This window comes from Biomphalaria glabrata, chromosome 1 (genome assembly GCF_947242115.1).
Source record: "Biomphalaria glabrata chromosome 1, xgBioGlab47.1, whole genome shotgun sequence".
Lineage (NCBI taxonomy): Eukaryota > Metazoa > Mollusca > Gastropoda > Planorbidae > Biomphalaria > Biomphalaria glabrata.
This window is the reverse complement of record NC_074711.1, coordinates 46,879,342-46,897,263: the sequence shown is the minus strand read 5'-3', so window position 1 is coordinate 46,897,263 and position 17,922 is coordinate 46,879,342. Positions and strand designations below refer to the sequence as shown.

At 35.9% G+C, this 17,922-nt stretch overlaps 1 protein-coding gene across 1 annotated transcript in view; it reads left to right on the top strand.

The window, feature by feature from the left end:
• The first annotated feature begins 1,483 nt into the window (after positions 1–1,483).
• The window catches only part of LOC106064301 (guanine nucleotide-binding protein G(o) subunit alpha-like), a 60,370-nt gene continuing 43,931 nt past the window's right edge, over positions 1,484–17,922 (top strand). Inside the window, exon 1 of the mRNA XM_056040172.1 lies at positions 1,484–1,773. The gene's annotated coding sequence lies outside the window, so the exon portion shown is untranslated. The remainder of the gene's footprint in view (positions 1,774–17,922) is intronic.

Sequence of the window (17,922 nt, the reverse complement as noted above, 5' to 3'; positions counted from 1 at the left end):
CAATCAACAGACACACCAGTCCTGAATCTTATCAGTCAACATACACACCAGTCCTGAATCTTATCAATCAACAGACACTCCAGTCCTGAATCTTATCAGTCAACATACACACCAGTCCTGAATCTTATCAATCAACAGACACACCAGTCCTGAATCTTATCAATCAACAGACACACCAGTCCTGAATCTTATCAATCAACAGACACAACAGTCCTGAATCTTATCAATCAACATACACACCAGTCCTGAATCTTATCAGTCAACATACACACCAGTCCTGAATCTTATCAATCAACATACACACCAGTCCTGAATCTTATCAATCAACAGACACACCAGTCCTGAATCTTATCAGTCAACAGACACACCAGTCCTGAATCTTATCAATCAACAGACACACCAGTCCTGAATCTTATCAATCAACAGACAACACAGTTCTGAATCTTATCAATCAACAGACACACCAGTCCTGAATCTTATCAATCAACAGACAACACAGTTCTGAATCTTATCAATCAACAGACACACCAGTCCTGAATCTTATCAATCAACAGACACACCAGTTCTGAATCTTATCAGTCAACATACACACCAGTTCTGAATCTTATCAAGCAACATACACACCAGTCCTGAATCTTATCAATCAACAGACACACCAGTTCTGAATCTTATCAATCAACAGACACACCAGTCCTGAATCTTATCAGTCAACATACACACCAGTCCTGAATCTTATCAATCAACAGACAACACAGTTCTGAATCTTATCAAATTCTGAAAAGTTCATATTTTGTTAGCATTAAGAATCAAATCCAATGAACCTTATTGAATCTCTCTCTGTGCACATACAATAACTCTCTCTCTCTCTCTCTCTCTCTCTCTCTCTCTCTCTCTCTCACACACACACACACACACACACAATGACATAAAAAATATAACTGAGAAAGCATGAGATTCAAATGTTTATTGAGAAAGGAGGAAAGCTAAAAACGACCTTTGACCTTTGACATTAAGTTCGAGTCTACACGATGTCGTGTTCTGAGTACATTGGCGTTCAATAATTTGAATACAGACGTAAAGGAAAAGAGGGGGGGGGCAGCGGATCAATCATAATGAATATTAAAAAAATTAATTTGACAAAACCAAAGTGCAAGTGTTTCTTTTTGTTAACAAAAAGAACGAGTAACAAAAAGAGGGACGGGCATACAAGAGCGCCAGCTAATTTAACTTAAGATTTACATTAGCACTCTCTCTCTCTCTCTGATAGATAGATATAGTGTAAATGTTTCAGTGTATGTCTGATCTGAGACGACTGATCTAAATGGTTTGACCTATACAGATAGACTGCCAACATTCTGCTCAAAATATTGGGAAATAGTTTACGATTGTTCTGAGAGAAAAAAAAATTGATGATGTCGGAGCAAATTCTGGCTATAAATAAAACATCGTGCAAATCTTGTGTGGAGTCACTATTGACATCTTCAGCACAGGCTGGTCTTATCAGTGATGCGTACCAGACGCTTTGATCAACTGCAGGTTACCCTAATAGATGCATTACTAGAGTTAGTCGGCAAGTTGTACAGAATGTTGGACTGTTGCAGCTCATTAAATGATAACATTGGAGTTCCCAGTTTAGAAGTAGCCTACACTCTATTTCAGTAAATCAGCAATAGGATTTAGTGCTTCAAGTAGATCAATTAGTCCTGGGATATTTTTAGAACTTTAATCCCTACCTTATGACAAGAAGCCTCTATATCTGGAAATAGCAGCTCTGTGAGTAAACCCTTCTTCTCATGCTTAAATTTCCTTCATTATGATCTGAACTTGACGTAAAATAGTATTCACGTTCAAATGTACACGTAGTGTATTCACGTTCAAATGTACACGTACTGTCTACTTTATAAGTCTGATACTAGATCTCTAGTGAAACGGCAAGTCAGAGTTACAATAAACAAAGTGGCTTCAACGTATGTTTGTAAAGCTGCATGCACTCTGAGCTGAAACTTGGCACAAACTCAACACCATCGATGTCTAAGGCGCATTCTGAACATAAGTTGGCAAGTTTAAATTACACCCCCCGATGAAATCTTAGAGTGTCCGACTCTCACGGGGCACATTGTAGGATCTATTGCAAGTTCTCTACTACTGAGATATATTGTTTTTTAATCGTGTCGATACTTCATCGCTGATATCACCTGTTTGAGCAATAGCACAGGAGAGGCTCACTTGAGGGGCTCGTGGCTTGGAGGGCTCGTGGCTTGGCGGGCTGATAACAAGAAAAACATTTTTTTTTTATTAAGTGTAATTGTATCAATTATTTTGGATCTGCCATGTACTTACACTTACGACTGACTAAGACATAATAAATCTGTTCTGTAGTCACAGATTAATAATAAATTACTGTAGACGTTACTATTTAATAATGATAATAACGAGACTGTCTTTATCAAGGTAGACATATATAACTAACTTTTATTTCCGTCCGATTCTTTGCTTTCGCATAAAACATAAACAACAAACAATGACGTAATATCTTCTAATATTAGCACATCCTTCCTTTTGAAGCTATAATCACATCCTTCCTTTTAAAGTTCTTAATACTTATATTTACAAGGAATTTTGACAACTCGACCACTTCTGGTTGTCTTGACCGGCACAGCAAGTTCTCTAGATGTTGGTTTATAATTGTCTGTTTCTTTTGTTCTAACAGTTTGCTGTTCATTGACTTCGTCGGTGTCATAGTACCCAGAGATGTCTTCTTCGTAGCTCTTGTTTAAAAACCGTTGATTTCGTCTGTATGTTTTCCCATCATTTGTCTTTATGATGTAAGATCTGGGTGATGGATGTTTCTTAATGACGACTGCTTTCTGCCATGTTTGTCCTAGACGAACTCTCACCTTCTCCCCGACAGAGTAGTCTTTAGGTAACCTTGCTTTTGCATCGTACCTCACTTTGCTTTTCCTCTGTCGTTCGTTGAGTAATGTCTCTGCATTTTCAGCTACCGATGGTTTCAATAGTTTGGGATCAGTTGGAATGATGTCCCTGAGTCTTCTACTCGTCAGCAGTTGTGATGGCGAATAAAGCAGTCCGCTTATCGGAGTATTTCTATACTCGAGCATAGCGAGATATGGATCTTTCCCACTTTTGTATGCTTTGTTGAATATCTGCTTTACGATATCAACATACACCTCGCTTTGTCCATTTGATTGAGGGTATCTGCGACTTGATGTTGTTATCTTGAAACCCCATTCAGAAGCAAACTCTCTATATTGGTAGCTATTGAATGGCATATTGTGGCTCACTATTTCTTCTGGTATGCCATGTCTAGCAAAAATACCTTTCATTGCCCTGATAACACATTCTGCTGTTTTGTTCTCCAGTCGTTTTATTTCAGGATATTTGGAGAAATAGTCCACAACAAGCAAATAGTCATTGTTTCGCCATTCAAACAAATCTGTCGCAACCTTTTTCCATGGTCTTTCTGGTACAGCATGAGGTAGCAATTTTTCCTTCACAGCTTTGAAGTGTTTCGAACGACATTTTACAGCGAAATGATTTCTCTTTTTACATTTTCGGCATGTCTGTCCAAATGCTGGGCAATTGTATTTTCCATGAGATCCACCACAAGATCTGCAATCTCTAATGAAACTTGTTACATGATTCTTTGCCATTTTTCCCTGTGAGATTCTGACTGGCTTTCTATCTTCGGTCTTCTTTAATTTATTAGCAGCATCCACATGTAGTCCTTTCATATCTATCATTTGGTTCTGGGTATGCTCGTCAGCACGAATTATGCTTGCTGCCTTCTCTCAAGTTAAGTCTACATCTCTCAGAAGTCTCTCTCTCACTCGATCCGACTGTATGCCACATACCAATCGATCTCTGATGAGTTCATCTCGAAGGTTGTCAAACTTGCATTCTTTTGCCAAATTCTTTAACTCAGTATAATACTGTTCAAACGTTTCTCCGTCTTTCTGCTTTCTTGAAAAGAATTTAAATCTGTCATACACAGTGATGGACTTAGGCAAAAAATGATTCTGAAACCTTTCAATTACTTTGTCTACAGTCTCATCTTCACATACTTGAAAAGTATTGTAGATGTCTCGAGCGGGTTCACCGATCAGGTGTAACAATAAAGCTTTCTTCACTGGCTCGGGCTTCGTATTTTTTTCAGTGGCGACCATAAACAGTTCAAAACTTTGTCTCCATTTTTTCCATCTTTCAGATAGATTACCGTCCAGTGACAACGGTTTAGGAGGATCGAATAATTCCATTATTCGTACAGATTCTAGATTCTATGTCTAGATCTAGATCTAACAACATGAACTAACGAAACCACAAATAAAATGTACTTTTAGCAATTTAGAAACCACTAGATCTAAATCTACCTGTTACCAGCACTTTAAAGCAATGTGACACTAGATTTGACACCTAATCTAACACCAGATCTGACACAAGATCTGAAAACAAATCTGACACCATGTTCTGTAATAAACAACAAACAATGACGTAATATCTCTAATATTAGCACATGTTCTATTGTCACAGATTAATAATAAATTACTGTAGACGTTACTAATTAATAATGATAATAACGAGACTGTCTTGATCAAGGTAGTCATATATAACTAACTTTTATTTCCGTCCGATTCTTTGCTTTCGCATAAAACATAGACAACAAACAATGACGTAATATCTTCTAATATTAGCACATCCTTCCTTTTGAAGCTATTATCACATCCTTCCTTTTAAAGTTCTTAATACTTATATTTACAAGGAATTTTGACAACTCGACCACTTCTGGTTGTCTTGACCGGCACAGCAAGTTCTCTAGATGTTGGTTCATAATTGTCTGTTTCTTTTGTTCTAACAGTTTGCTGGTCATTGTCTTCGTCGGTGTCATAGTACCCAGAGATGTCTTCTTCGTAGCTCTTGTTTAAAAACCGTTGATTTCGTCTGTATGTTTTCCCATCATTTGTCTTTATGATGTAAGATCTGGGCGATGGATGTTTCTTAATGACGACTGCTTTCTGCCATGTTTGTCCTAGACGAACTCTCACCTTCTCCCCGACAGAGTAGTCTTTAGGTAACCTTGCTTTTGCATCGTACCTCACTTTGCTTTTCCTCTGTCGTTCGTTGAGTAATGTCTCTGCATTTTCAGCTACCGATGGTTTCAATAGTTTGGGATCAGTTGGAATGTTGTCCCTGAGTCTTCTACTCATCAGCAGTTGTGATGGCGAATAAAGCAGTCCGCTTATCGGAGTATTTCTATACTCGAGCATAGCGAGATATGGATCTTTCCCACTTTTGTATGCTTTGTTGAATATCTGCTTTACGATACCAACATACACCTCACTTTGTCCATTTGATTGAGAGTACCTGGGACTTGATGTTGTTATCTTGAAACCCCATTCAGAAGCAAACTCTCTATATTGATAGCTATTGAATGGCATATTGTCGCTCACTATTTCTTCTGGTATGCCATGTCTAGCAAAAATACCTTTCATTGCCCTGATAACACATTCTTCTGTTTTGTTCTCTAGTCGTTTTATTTCAGGATATTTGGAGAAATAGTCCACAACTAGCAAATAGTCATTGTTTCGCCATTCAAATAAATCTGTCGCAACCTTTTTCCATGGTCTGTCTGGTACAGCATGAGGTAGCAATTTTTCCTTCACATTATTTCTTTTGAACGTTGCACATGTTGCGCATTTCATTATTGTCGAAAAAATATCTTTAGACAATCCTGGCCAAAACACACTCTGTTTTGCCTTCGATCTGGTTTTCTCAAGACCAAAATGACCTATGTGCAACTTGTCGAGAATTTCATTTCTCGTACTTGAAGGAATTATAATTCAGTTCTCATAAAACAATATTCCATTCTCTTCATGAATACTGTCTTTAAATGACCAATACACTTTCACTGTTTCATGAACTTGAGTTTTTATCTTTGGCCAACCTTCTCTGACATAATTCATTACAAGTTTTAATTTAGCATCAGATTCAGTTTTCCTTCTAATTTCAATAATCTTCTGATCACTTCCCGGAAACTGTGCTGTTGCGCTATGAATTCTCATAACCATGTCATCATTTGAATTTGATTGTTCTTGACCATTGATGTACGCACGCGATAACGTATCAGCTATTTGCATTTTTGAACCTGGAGTGTAAGTTACTGTTAATTGATATCTCAACAGTCTTACCATCATCAACTGAAGTCTTGGTGAAATCTTGTGTAAAGGCTTAGTCACAATAGTTTGCAAAGGTTTGTGATCTGATTGTATAGTCACAGTTCTTCCAAAAATATAATGGTGAAAATGTTCAGCTGCAAACACTATAGCTAACATTTCCTTTTCTATTTGTGCATATCTGCACTCTGTTTCTGTCAATGATCTTGACGTATACGCAACTGGTGTGTCTTCTTGCATTAAACATGCTCCCAACCCTTTAGAAGAAGCGTCACACTGAATAGTAACTGGCTTTTCAGGGTTAAACAATTGCAGAACTGGAGCTTCACTAAGTGTTTTCTTTATTAGTTGGAAAGCATTTTCTTGCTCTGCATTCCACTGCCACAATACACCCTTCTTTAGCAATTCACGCAATGGACTGGTAATTGTTGACATGTTTGGAATGAAACTTGACAGAAAGCTCAACATCCCTAGCAGTCTTTGAATTCCTGTTCGATCTGTTGGTGCTGGCATCTCCATTATTGCTTTGATTTTAGCTGGATCTGGACGAATACCATCTGCTCCAATTTGTCTTCCGAGATAATTAACACCAGAAAGTTTATATTGTATCTTGTTCTTGTTGAACTTTACATTGTTCTTTCTAGCTCTCTCCAGAACCTTTTCAAAAATTTGATCATGTTCTTTTTCATCTTTTGCTGCAATCAGCATGTCATCTGACATAATATGTACACCTGGTATGTCTCCGAATACTTGATAAGCACGTTTCTGTAATACTTCACTAGCTGAGGATATACCAAAAGGCATTCTCAAGAATCTGTATCTTCCAAACGGAGTATTGAATGTACATAAATAAGAGCTTGGTTCATCCAACTCAACTTGCCAATATGCATCCTTTTGATCAAGTATACTAAACACTTTTGCTGCTCCCAGTGAACTATTGATTTGATCAAATGTTGGTATAGTGAAATGTTCTCTCATTATATATTTGTTCAGTCTCGTTATTATCATTATTAAATAGTAACGTCTACAGTAATTTATTATTAATCTGTGACTACAGAATTACTGTAGACGTTACTATTTAATAATGATAATAACGAGACTGTCTTTATCAAGGTAGACATATATAACTAACTTTTATTTCCGTCCGATTCTTTGCTTTCGCATAAAACATAAACAACAAACAATGACGTAATATCTTCTAATATTAGCACAAAATCTGTGCAATTAGAAATATTTTTACCCACTTACCAATCGCCATAGCTTATAGGACGTGGTAACGAGCTATCGGTCTCCACTGCCTACAGTTTGCGACGTGGCAGGTCAGTGTTGAGGCCTACTCTAACGATTGGCCTCGTGCTTACACACACACACACACATATATATGACTAGACAAAAACACAACAAGAAACTGATTAATAGGCTAGAGCTTGACTATCGCACATTGTTTGAACTATTGCAAATTATTTGAACTATCACACATTATTTTAACTATCACACATTATTTTAACTATCACACATTATTTTAACAAAACTAAAACACATTGTTTTAATTTAGTTTTTTTTAATTCATTAAGAAATGTCACGCACTAGTTTAGTATTTGCGTTTTTCTAATGCACTAGTGACCTTACGGCCAACTCTGTGTGATTTTATCTATTAACGTGACTCGTAGGTAGATAACCTCTGACGTTATTCAGACCTACATCTTAGGTTTGTCTTTTTAATTTACATTTAATTATTAAAGATTTCATAAACATTTTCATTTATTTATTCATAAAAGGTCTACGTTTAAAATGTAAACTAATTCATCTCCTGGCCAACTAATATCCTATAGACTTCTCTCCACAACACACTAACAATACGCTTTCACGAAGAGGACAAGATTGGACTAAAGCAGCGATTTGATTTCTTGCTGAGTAGGTGTGGACAAAAGCTTTGTGACCAAGTTGTTCCTGATTACATTCTTGATGACAACTGACGAAAGAGAAGAGAAATATATTGTTGACTTTCTTCTCTAGCAGACAGTTCATCAGGAAGCTTTCGTCTTATTCAAAATGTCAACAACCTTTTACAGCAATTGAAATTAGGATACAAAGAGTTTTTGTTACTGATATTCTTTCCATCATAGATAGCGTTACAAATATTACTATTATTTAAAAAAAAAATAATTGTATGATAGGTAAATAGAGAGGAAATTGAATGGCCAATATTTGTCTAGCCAGACCAAAGTCTATTTTAGTTGCAGGCAGTAGACAAACAAACATTCACTATAGTCAGGACCGAACCTATTTGAGACACGGGACCCATTGTAACATATAATAACTTTGTTCTTCCTTCAAAATTATTTTAAATATTTTTGAGGCATAGGGGCATAAAATCTATCGCTCATGTTGCCTATTAGTAAATCCAGCAGTGACTAGGGTTTTCTTAAATGTGTTTAATGTTGACATCTGTTTATCTAATCGGTTACTCATGACCGATCTAACAGAAGGCAGGAGAGACGCTGGTCGCCCACTCTTACGTTATACGGATGTATGCAAACACGACATGAAGCTCTTCAAAATCGACACTAGCAGCTGGGAAAAAGTAGTACTGGATGGATCTACATGGAGAGAGAGCATAAAGGAAGGGTCTTGAATTGCAGATGCCATACACTACAGAAGCAGAAAGAAGGGTGATAATGCAACGGCGCCTGGTGATCACATGTGCCCAACCTGCGATCGCAGCTGTGTATCAAGGATTGGCCTCTTTAATCACACAAGAAGTTGCAAAGGGAAAAGATCGTCTCTCGAGACGTAAAATGCCACAGACTCATGAACATATTATTTTTACATGCGTCAGTGCAGAAGACAGGTGAAATTAATACAGAAAGAATTGGAAACCCGCCCCGATTGTGGTTTAGTTTTTGCACCCATCATGGCCAGATAGTCAATAATTTTATGTTTATGGTCAAGACTAATATTAAGGAATGAAATCAATATTATAAGCTCATCGATTGACTGACATATCACTATTTCTCCCACTTGCCGTGGACGAAAAAATAAGAAAATTTGACCTGTTATTACTTGCCTTAGGCCTAGTGTAGTACAATTTTAGATCAACTAGAAACTGATCTACAGGTAGTTCTCTATTGTAAACTTTAGAATAAATTGTTACAGTGAATATAAGGGCCAACTAAAAATCCCTCCCGGGCCCCCAAATCCCTAGCTGCGCCACTGCACATGACTGATGTGGTGGTACAAGCTGAATTGGTCCCCTTTAAACTTTGTAGAAATAGATGGCCGCTTGAAACTACCCTTCTATTTTCATAAACACTTCCCTGACACACTAGTTAGTATGTTGGCTTCAGGGGGCTTAGATAGGCTTAAGACCTCGAGTTTGAATTCAGGTCGTTCCAACTTTTAAAAAATGCATTAAAAAGCGATCACGGTAACATTCACACTGATATCCTCTTCTTTCTCCCCCACCGGGTCCAACAAGTGATAGGATCTTATCGGATTGAGAAAGCTAATAGCATGAAAGCATGAAAAGCTAAACAAAATCAATTGGTAAAAATATTATATGTACATTTGCACACTAGCGCGTCAGTGCAACACCGCTTGTGTTCACGTAATAAATGGAGTTCCTAATATGTCTTCCCTCTTAAACACTAGTTTGTTATTTGTGTAATACGAATATTCTACATGGTGTCAGAGTAAAACTTAAAAGCTGTCCAGACAAAGGTTTTTATTAATCTAATAATGGCTTCTTTTTATTTTGAGCAACCAATCTTGAATTAGAATGCTAAAGATCTATATCAAGAGTTTTTAAGATTTCAACAGCAGGCGAGCTTTTATTTCAAAGGACCGTTAGCTGGTGCCGATAGTAAACAAAAAGCCGGATGGCTGGGAATGTGGATAGGTCAACAAGGCCGTGAAGTTTACAAAACTCTAAATATTACTGATAGTGAAGAGGGAGATCCGCAATAGCTATTAAAGAAAATAGAAGACTACATAAGGCCAAGACAAAATAAAAGAGTGTCTAGATTTAGAGCACATCAGAGAAAGCAGGTAGAAAAAGAAAGTTTTGATAACTTTGTTAAAGATTTAAAGCTTCTCATTATGGACTGTGAGTATGACAAACCAGACAATATGCTTATTGATTTGATTATTAGTGGAGTCATACACGTACAGTTAAGACTACTTGATCAGGGACAGAAGTTGACCCTTAGCAAGGCTTTAGAAATTGGACAACACTATGAGATGTCGCAAAGCCAAGTGAAAATGTTTAGGGGCCAAGAAGTTCTAGCTATCAAGAGACCGTCACACAATGTACTCAAGGAGAAGTCTATAGACAACTCAGATAAATTAAGTAGTAAATGTGGCAAGAACCATGAAAAGGGAAAATGTCCAGCAATAGGAACTACATGCAATTTCTGCAAGAAGAAAAACCACTGGTTTCAAATGTGCAGAAAAAGACGCAACGTTAATCTGGTAGAAGATGACAGCCACAGTGATGAAAATATTATACCTATTAGTACTGCAAGTAGCCAGTATAAAAAGGGTAAATATGAGAAAATCAATGTCGTTGATAACAAGTGGACTGTAAAACTAGTCGTGCATGGCAAGACATTAATTTTTCGAATCGACACTGGTGCAAGATGTAACATTCTTGTCAAGTCAGAGTTTGAAAAGCTCAAAGTAAAACTTGCTTATTCAGCAAAGTAGCTCACGTCATACTCTCATCATGTTATTAAGACTTTAGGAGCAGTGGTGCTACCTTTGAAAAATAATATCCAAGAGGTGAAAGCAAGGTTTGAGGTAGTAGACATTAGCCAAGACAACATTTTGAGTGGTGACACAGCAGAATGTTTAGGACTACTACAACGGATAGACAGCATAGACTCCAAGGCAGAAGACGAGTTACAAAGAGAGTTTCCTAAAATGCTGAAAACAACTGGAACACTGCCAGGAGAATACAAGATTCAGTTACAGGAAAATGCTAAAGGAGTTATCCATCCACCACGTCGCTTAGCAGCATCGCTACGCAAGAAAGTGGAAGAAAAACTTAAAGAAATGCACGCTGATGGATTTATTACTCCAGTACATGAACCTACTGAATGGGTTAGCTCCATGGTTGTTTCGTTCAGGAATGACAAAGTGAGAATATGTATTGATCTAATAGATCTCCATAAAGCAATCAGACGGGTAAATCACCCTATTGAAGATGTGATCACTAATATTCCAGATTTGAAGATATTCTCAGTTCTCGATGCCAAGTCAGGGTTTATGCAAATAAAGCTTGAAAGAGAATCTTCATTTCTCACAACTTTCAACACACCTTTGGGAAGATATAGATGGTTACGATTACCTTTTGATATCAAATCAGCGCCAGAAATTTACCAAAGAATTATGGATGAAATGCTTCAAGAAATTGAAGGAGCATATGTCATCATAGACGATATTATAGTAGCTGGTAGAGATGTTGAGCATCATGATCATATATTGAAACAAGTCATGCAAAGAGCAACGGAGTTCAATCTTAAGCTGAACTATGACAAGTGCAAGATAAGCCAAAACAGTGTACCTTGTATGGGCCATATCTTGTCAGAGAAAGGTATAGAACCAGATCCAGCAAAGATAAAGGCAATTATTGACATGCCAGCTCCTCATGACAAAGATGGAATCAGAAGATTTCTAGGTTTAATTCAGTACCTAGCAAAATTTATTCCTAATCTAAGTCAAGCAGATGCTCCAATAAGAAAGCTTCGAAAAGATGATGTAAAATTTCAATGGAATCATGAACAAAACAAGAGTTTTGTAGAATTGAAACATCTTTGTACAAACCCTCCAGTTTTGGCATATTATGATGTCAACAAGAACGTAGAGATAGAATGTGATGCAAGTAAAGATGGACTGGGAGCAGTATTACTCCAGGAAGGTCGTATAATTGCATACGCATCAAGAGCTCTCACAGATGCAGAAACAAGATATGCACAAATTAAGAAGGAATTTCTCTCAATTGTGTATAGTACAAGCAAATTTCACTGCTACATATTTGGTAAAGAAGTAACAGTTTATAATGATCACAAACCTCTGGAGCAAATCTTCAAGAAACCTCTATTATCAGCACCAATGAGAATACAGAAGATGCTAATAAGACTACAGTGGTATGATCTAAAAGTCTGTTACAGAAAAGGCAAGGAAATGTTTATCTCCGATACACTTTCTAGTGCACATCTACCAAATACTGATACACAGACATATGAATTTACAGATGATTCAGTGCATATGATCTCTGTAAGTGATTCGAAATACAGTGAAATTAAAGACTGTACAAACAAAGAACTTTCAATGCTTCTGGAAGTAATTATGACTGGTTGGCCAGACACAAGAAGCGAGACTCCAATTGAAGTCAGGCCATATTGGGATTCAAGAGACCAGTTATCAACTTCGGATGGTATTATATACAAAGGTCTGAGAATAGTCATGCCACCAAGTTTCGTAAATACATGCTAAATCTGATTCACAAATCTCACTTAGGAGTAGTCAAGTGTAAGCAGAGAGCCAGAGAAGTTATGTATTGGCCAGGCATGAATGCAGACATTGAAGTGACAGTTAGGGATTGTAGCAGGTGTGCTGAACATCAGAATCAAAATGTGTCAGAACCGCTAATACCTACCAAGACATCTGATCTCAAGGTGGTGAAGAAACACTTTGACTCCGAAAAACAGTCTCAGAAACATTATTATGATAAGAGGAAAGGAGTTAAGAGTCATAATCCACTACAAGACGGAGCGGCAGTCAGAATGCAACTTAATTCTAAGTGGAAACCAGGAACAGAAGAAACAGAAAACATATCAGAAAGTCTTCTGAGAAAGCAAACAGATTTGACAATAATTATGACTTTCCAGATGACATCTCAGAACAACCAGAACCACTAGATCTAGAGAGTCAAAGATTACAAACTACACTAGATTTTGAGTCGCCACTACACACTGCTTCTTCTAACACCTCTAGACCACATGAACCTTGTGTAACACGATCAGGAAGAATAGTTAACAAACCCAAGAGACTTGATTTGTGAATTGACTTTCTAGTTAACTAGTTTGTTAATTATTCTGATAAATAGATTTTCTGAATTAAAGAAGAGAGATGTAACATAATAGTATTATATGTACATTTGCACACTAGCGTGTCAGTGCAACACCGCTTGTGTTTACGTAATAAATGGAGTTCCTAATATGTCTTCCCTCTTAAACACTAGTTTGTTATTTGTGTAACACGAATATTCTACAGCACAGATTTATTGTTGTTAGTCTAGAATACTCTAGATCTATAATAAACTTAATCACAAGACTGAAAAATTTAGAATTCATAAAAAGTTTATAAGCAGAAGTGGAACAAATGTTTTGAATCCAAATCCTACTATTTTCCTAGTCCCTTTTTTTTCCAATTTTTTTCTTAATCACAGATTTGTCTATTTTATAATTGAAATTTCAAAAGATATCCGTAGGTCATGTATTAGATTTCAATTCATCACATCGGTAGGCATATTTCACCTTGTTACTATAACAATTAATAAAATCGGGAGTCATGTAATAGGGTTTGTTGCTGAACATAAAAATTATATATGTGTCAGACGCGAATAGCCCAATTTTCAGTAAAAGAAATTACAAAAGTCATTTCTCTATAGAAGAAGTTACGAAGGCTATATAAAATACAACCACAGACCTATATATACTACAATAAATATAGGTTTTTGATTGCTAGTTACGATTTATTTAGGTAGGTGCTGTTTTACTATTACATACCAAGTATTAGAGTTTAGAAAAACCCAGGTTTGTTTCTTGTCAACACTATTAGCTAACACCTTATATCATCTCTCCATTAGTATATTTAGATCTATAATCTAATTCTAGTCTAGATCTATATATAAAATCGAATAGATCTAGATAGTAATAGTATAGATTCTATCTTGAGACTAGATTGCCGAGTCTAGCCTATGCTATGCTTATAGTCAGTTTTTATTAGAAAAAAGTCTAGATATTAATAAAGACTAAAGTTTTTTTGATTATTAGATTATTCGATATAGACATAAGACATAGATCTAATAATACTGTAATACGTTTACTATACTCTATACTTAATCTACTAAACTAGAGATCTATCTATAGATCTATCTATAATCTAGTCAATCTAGATCTATACAATATTCATTATAATACTTCTACTTATAATGACTTATTTAATAAGTTAGTACTTAGACTTAGATCTATTATAGTTTATTAATAGATTTACTTTTCAATGCCTAGACCTAATAATAAAATTGCGAATGATGTCTATAATGACTGATTTTTTTTTAAACTTATAATAATAGGCCTACTAAATCTAGGTCTAGACTCTACTTAAATCTAGTCTAAAATAATGACTGTCTAAGACTCTAGAATCTAGATGATTGAGAAGTTCATATAGAGGTGTTTTTAATAATACGGCATGTCGGCTGAAAGTATATAAAGTGCTTTTTTTTGTGTAAAAATAAAAAAGAGGTTTCGGTAGGGCCTACTCAGTGATAGATTGCCTAACTTTCAACTAATAATAAATTAACAATTAACGTTGAATTACAAGAAAAGTAATCATTTTTCGAGACATTGAAAAAAGGTGCCGGTACCCCGTACCGATGCGTACCGTCACAAAAATATATGATCTTCTTTCATTTAATTTTTTTTGCGGGGTTATTGCTACTTAATACATTGATACCGGATCGATTTAAATAGGGCCTAAGTATACAAGCAGGATTTCGAGCATTGGATAAATTTATTTTTTAAGTAGGCCTACAAAGTTTTATGGAAGAGGCAATATATTAGTTGTTTGTAGTTTGTAACTTCTTAAATTCAGGCTAAAAATATCGAAGCCTACATTTTTACACTCATTTCTAAACAATTAGAAGAGATGGACTGACTCATAGTGTAGCTTGTGTACATCTGCAAAAACACAAACTCTCTTTGTAATCTTATCAGTTAGACATTCAAAACTTTTAAAAGAAAAACTTAGTGATTATTTTTACTGTATAATTTCTATTATTATTCCTTTTTAGAAAACAAAAATTTGCCATATGACTTTATCTAACAGAAAAAAAAACAACTTACGTCTATTTATGCGGTTATTTATAGTTACCTAGTAATATAAAATATATTGAACTAACATGTACATTCATCATAATGCAGCCATGCGATTTTTCGTTTATAAACATAGAATTATTTAGGACCAATATTTTACAAAAGCTGCTTGGAGAAATTAGGTATACCCATTAGGAGAAAAACGACCCCTTTACTCAAGAAAAATTTAAGAAACTAGAACAGACACAAAAAAACAGTGACATTCATAACAAAATAATATTCAAAATTGATTAGAGTAACACGTACCTTTTTAAGTAATCATTTAAAGTTTAAAATCACTACATTTGTTTTCAACAATTATTTTGTGTATGAAATTGTGTATCGGAAAATGCCGGTACATAAAATAAGCTAGTCCTAAAAAACAACACAGATCTTGGGTAAAATACTCATCAAATAAAGTACTGTAAATGTGTAGTTTCACGCGCTAGTTTCAGGTCTTTTCTTTTTATAGCCTCTATCGGGTTATATCCCAACTACCCGTATTTTTGTGCAGAATTTTTTTCTCTATCAGGTACACTTAAAATTATAGCATAATAATGTCAGTTTAATTTAAAGAGAGAACTGAAAAATACAAAGATATATAGGGAAAAAAGCGACTTCCGGCCAATACCTTTTAATCAAAGAAACGAAACGGACTAGTCCAACAAACCCTATTAAATTTGTATCTAGACCAACTACAATAAATCTGTACGATTTATAATATTTTTACCAATTGTTTTTGTTTAGCGCTATTTCATGCTTTTACCTTCCTCAATACATTATGATCCTATCACTTGGACCAGATGGGAAAATGGGGCGGGGGCAGGGGAGAAAGGGATGTCTGGGGGGATTTAACCGTAATTGATTTTTAAAAACATTTACAGAATAAAAAAAAAGGGGGGGGGACGACCTGAATTTGAACTAATCACTCTGCTAATGAGGTACTTATGACTAGAGAATATTGTATAGCTATATATTGTTTCTTTTAATTTAGAGCGGCGACCTACAAAGGGGACTAATTAAGCTTATACCACCACTTCAGTCAAACCCATTTTTTCCCTTGTTCGAGATACCAAACAAAATTACCAATAATCAATTAATTTTTTTATTGATTATTGTGTTGTCAGGTAAAAGAAATAAATGTGTAAAATTTCAGCTTGATCCGAGACTGCGTGTTGGAGAAATAACATGTACCAACTTTTTACTAGACTGACAGTTATAAGCTTTGTAACAATGTCCGTCGGCCAAAAACAGAAAAAAAAAAAAAAATCACATCGCCCCTACACGTCTATCTTTTATGGAGGGAGGACAGTTTTGGGTTGTTGAGAGAAAGCTTCTGATATTCGGGCAGAAAATATCTACAACTATATTTGAATCTGCATTGCTACCAGATGCAGGGGCGTAGCTAGGGATTTTGGGGGGGCCGGGGAGGGGAGGATTGACCTCTCTGGGGGCCCCTTGCATTTTGACATTCAACATATGACATGAGATAATATATAAGCCCAATATCAAATTGGTTCAGTATATCAGCAAACTTAACAAAAAATAATCATTAAGACTCTTTTAATGAATAATACCGTTGTTTATTAGCTAAATAATGCACAAGTGACAAATCTCAATTCATATCGCTTCACGTCGTGCTTTCTGTGCAGCAATGAAATCTATAACATCATCTACATCGATACTTTCTAGTATTTAAGACTTCACTGACATTAAAGCCATGATAAGCCTTTCTTGCGTCAATGTGCTCCTCAGATAGTTTTTGATGAACTTGAGCTTTGAGAATGATGCAATGGAAGTGGCCTGAGTTAGCGGTATTTGGAGGAGGTTGCAAGGTTTGAGCACACGTAATTACCATATGAAGCCTGTTTCCACAATATGTCTATTGGTGATAGTATTACTAGTTTGTTGATGAAAAGTGCTCGTGCATCAATGATATCATTGAAGTAACACAGTTTGTCATAAGCGTGTCATCATCCAACAGGTGTCTTGGTTCAAGAAGAAACCCAAAGGTATCCATTTTCTTTCCAGCCTTTGGAATCTGCCCTTCATCTCCATATGAAATCTGTCCAGCACTTCTGTTGCAACACGTTTAAATTGCAGTTCAACTGATAGTCCTACATTTGAACTCAACTTCCCATCAAGTCTTTTCTTTCTTCTGGTTGTTTTGATTACAGGGAATCCATAGTATTCACTACCTTCTTTTGCTTTTTCGATACATTGGGTTTTGTCAGTTTCTCATCATTTTGCAGAAAGCATGAAAAGATACTTGTAGAATATTTGTGTTACATAAATAACAAACTCGTGTTTAAGAGGAAAGACATATTAGGAACTCCATTTATTACGTAAACACCAGCGGTGTTGCACTGACACGCTAGTGTGCAAATGTACATATAATACTATTATGTTACATCTCTCTTCTTTAATTCAGAAAATCTGTTTAAAAGAATAACTAACAAACTAGTCAACTAAAAAGTCAATTCAGTTCATCACAAATCAAGTCTCTTGGGTTTGTTAACTATTCTGCCTGAGCGTGTTACACAAGGTTCATGTGGTCTAGATGTGTTAGAAGAAGCAGTGTGTAGTGGCGGCTCAAAATC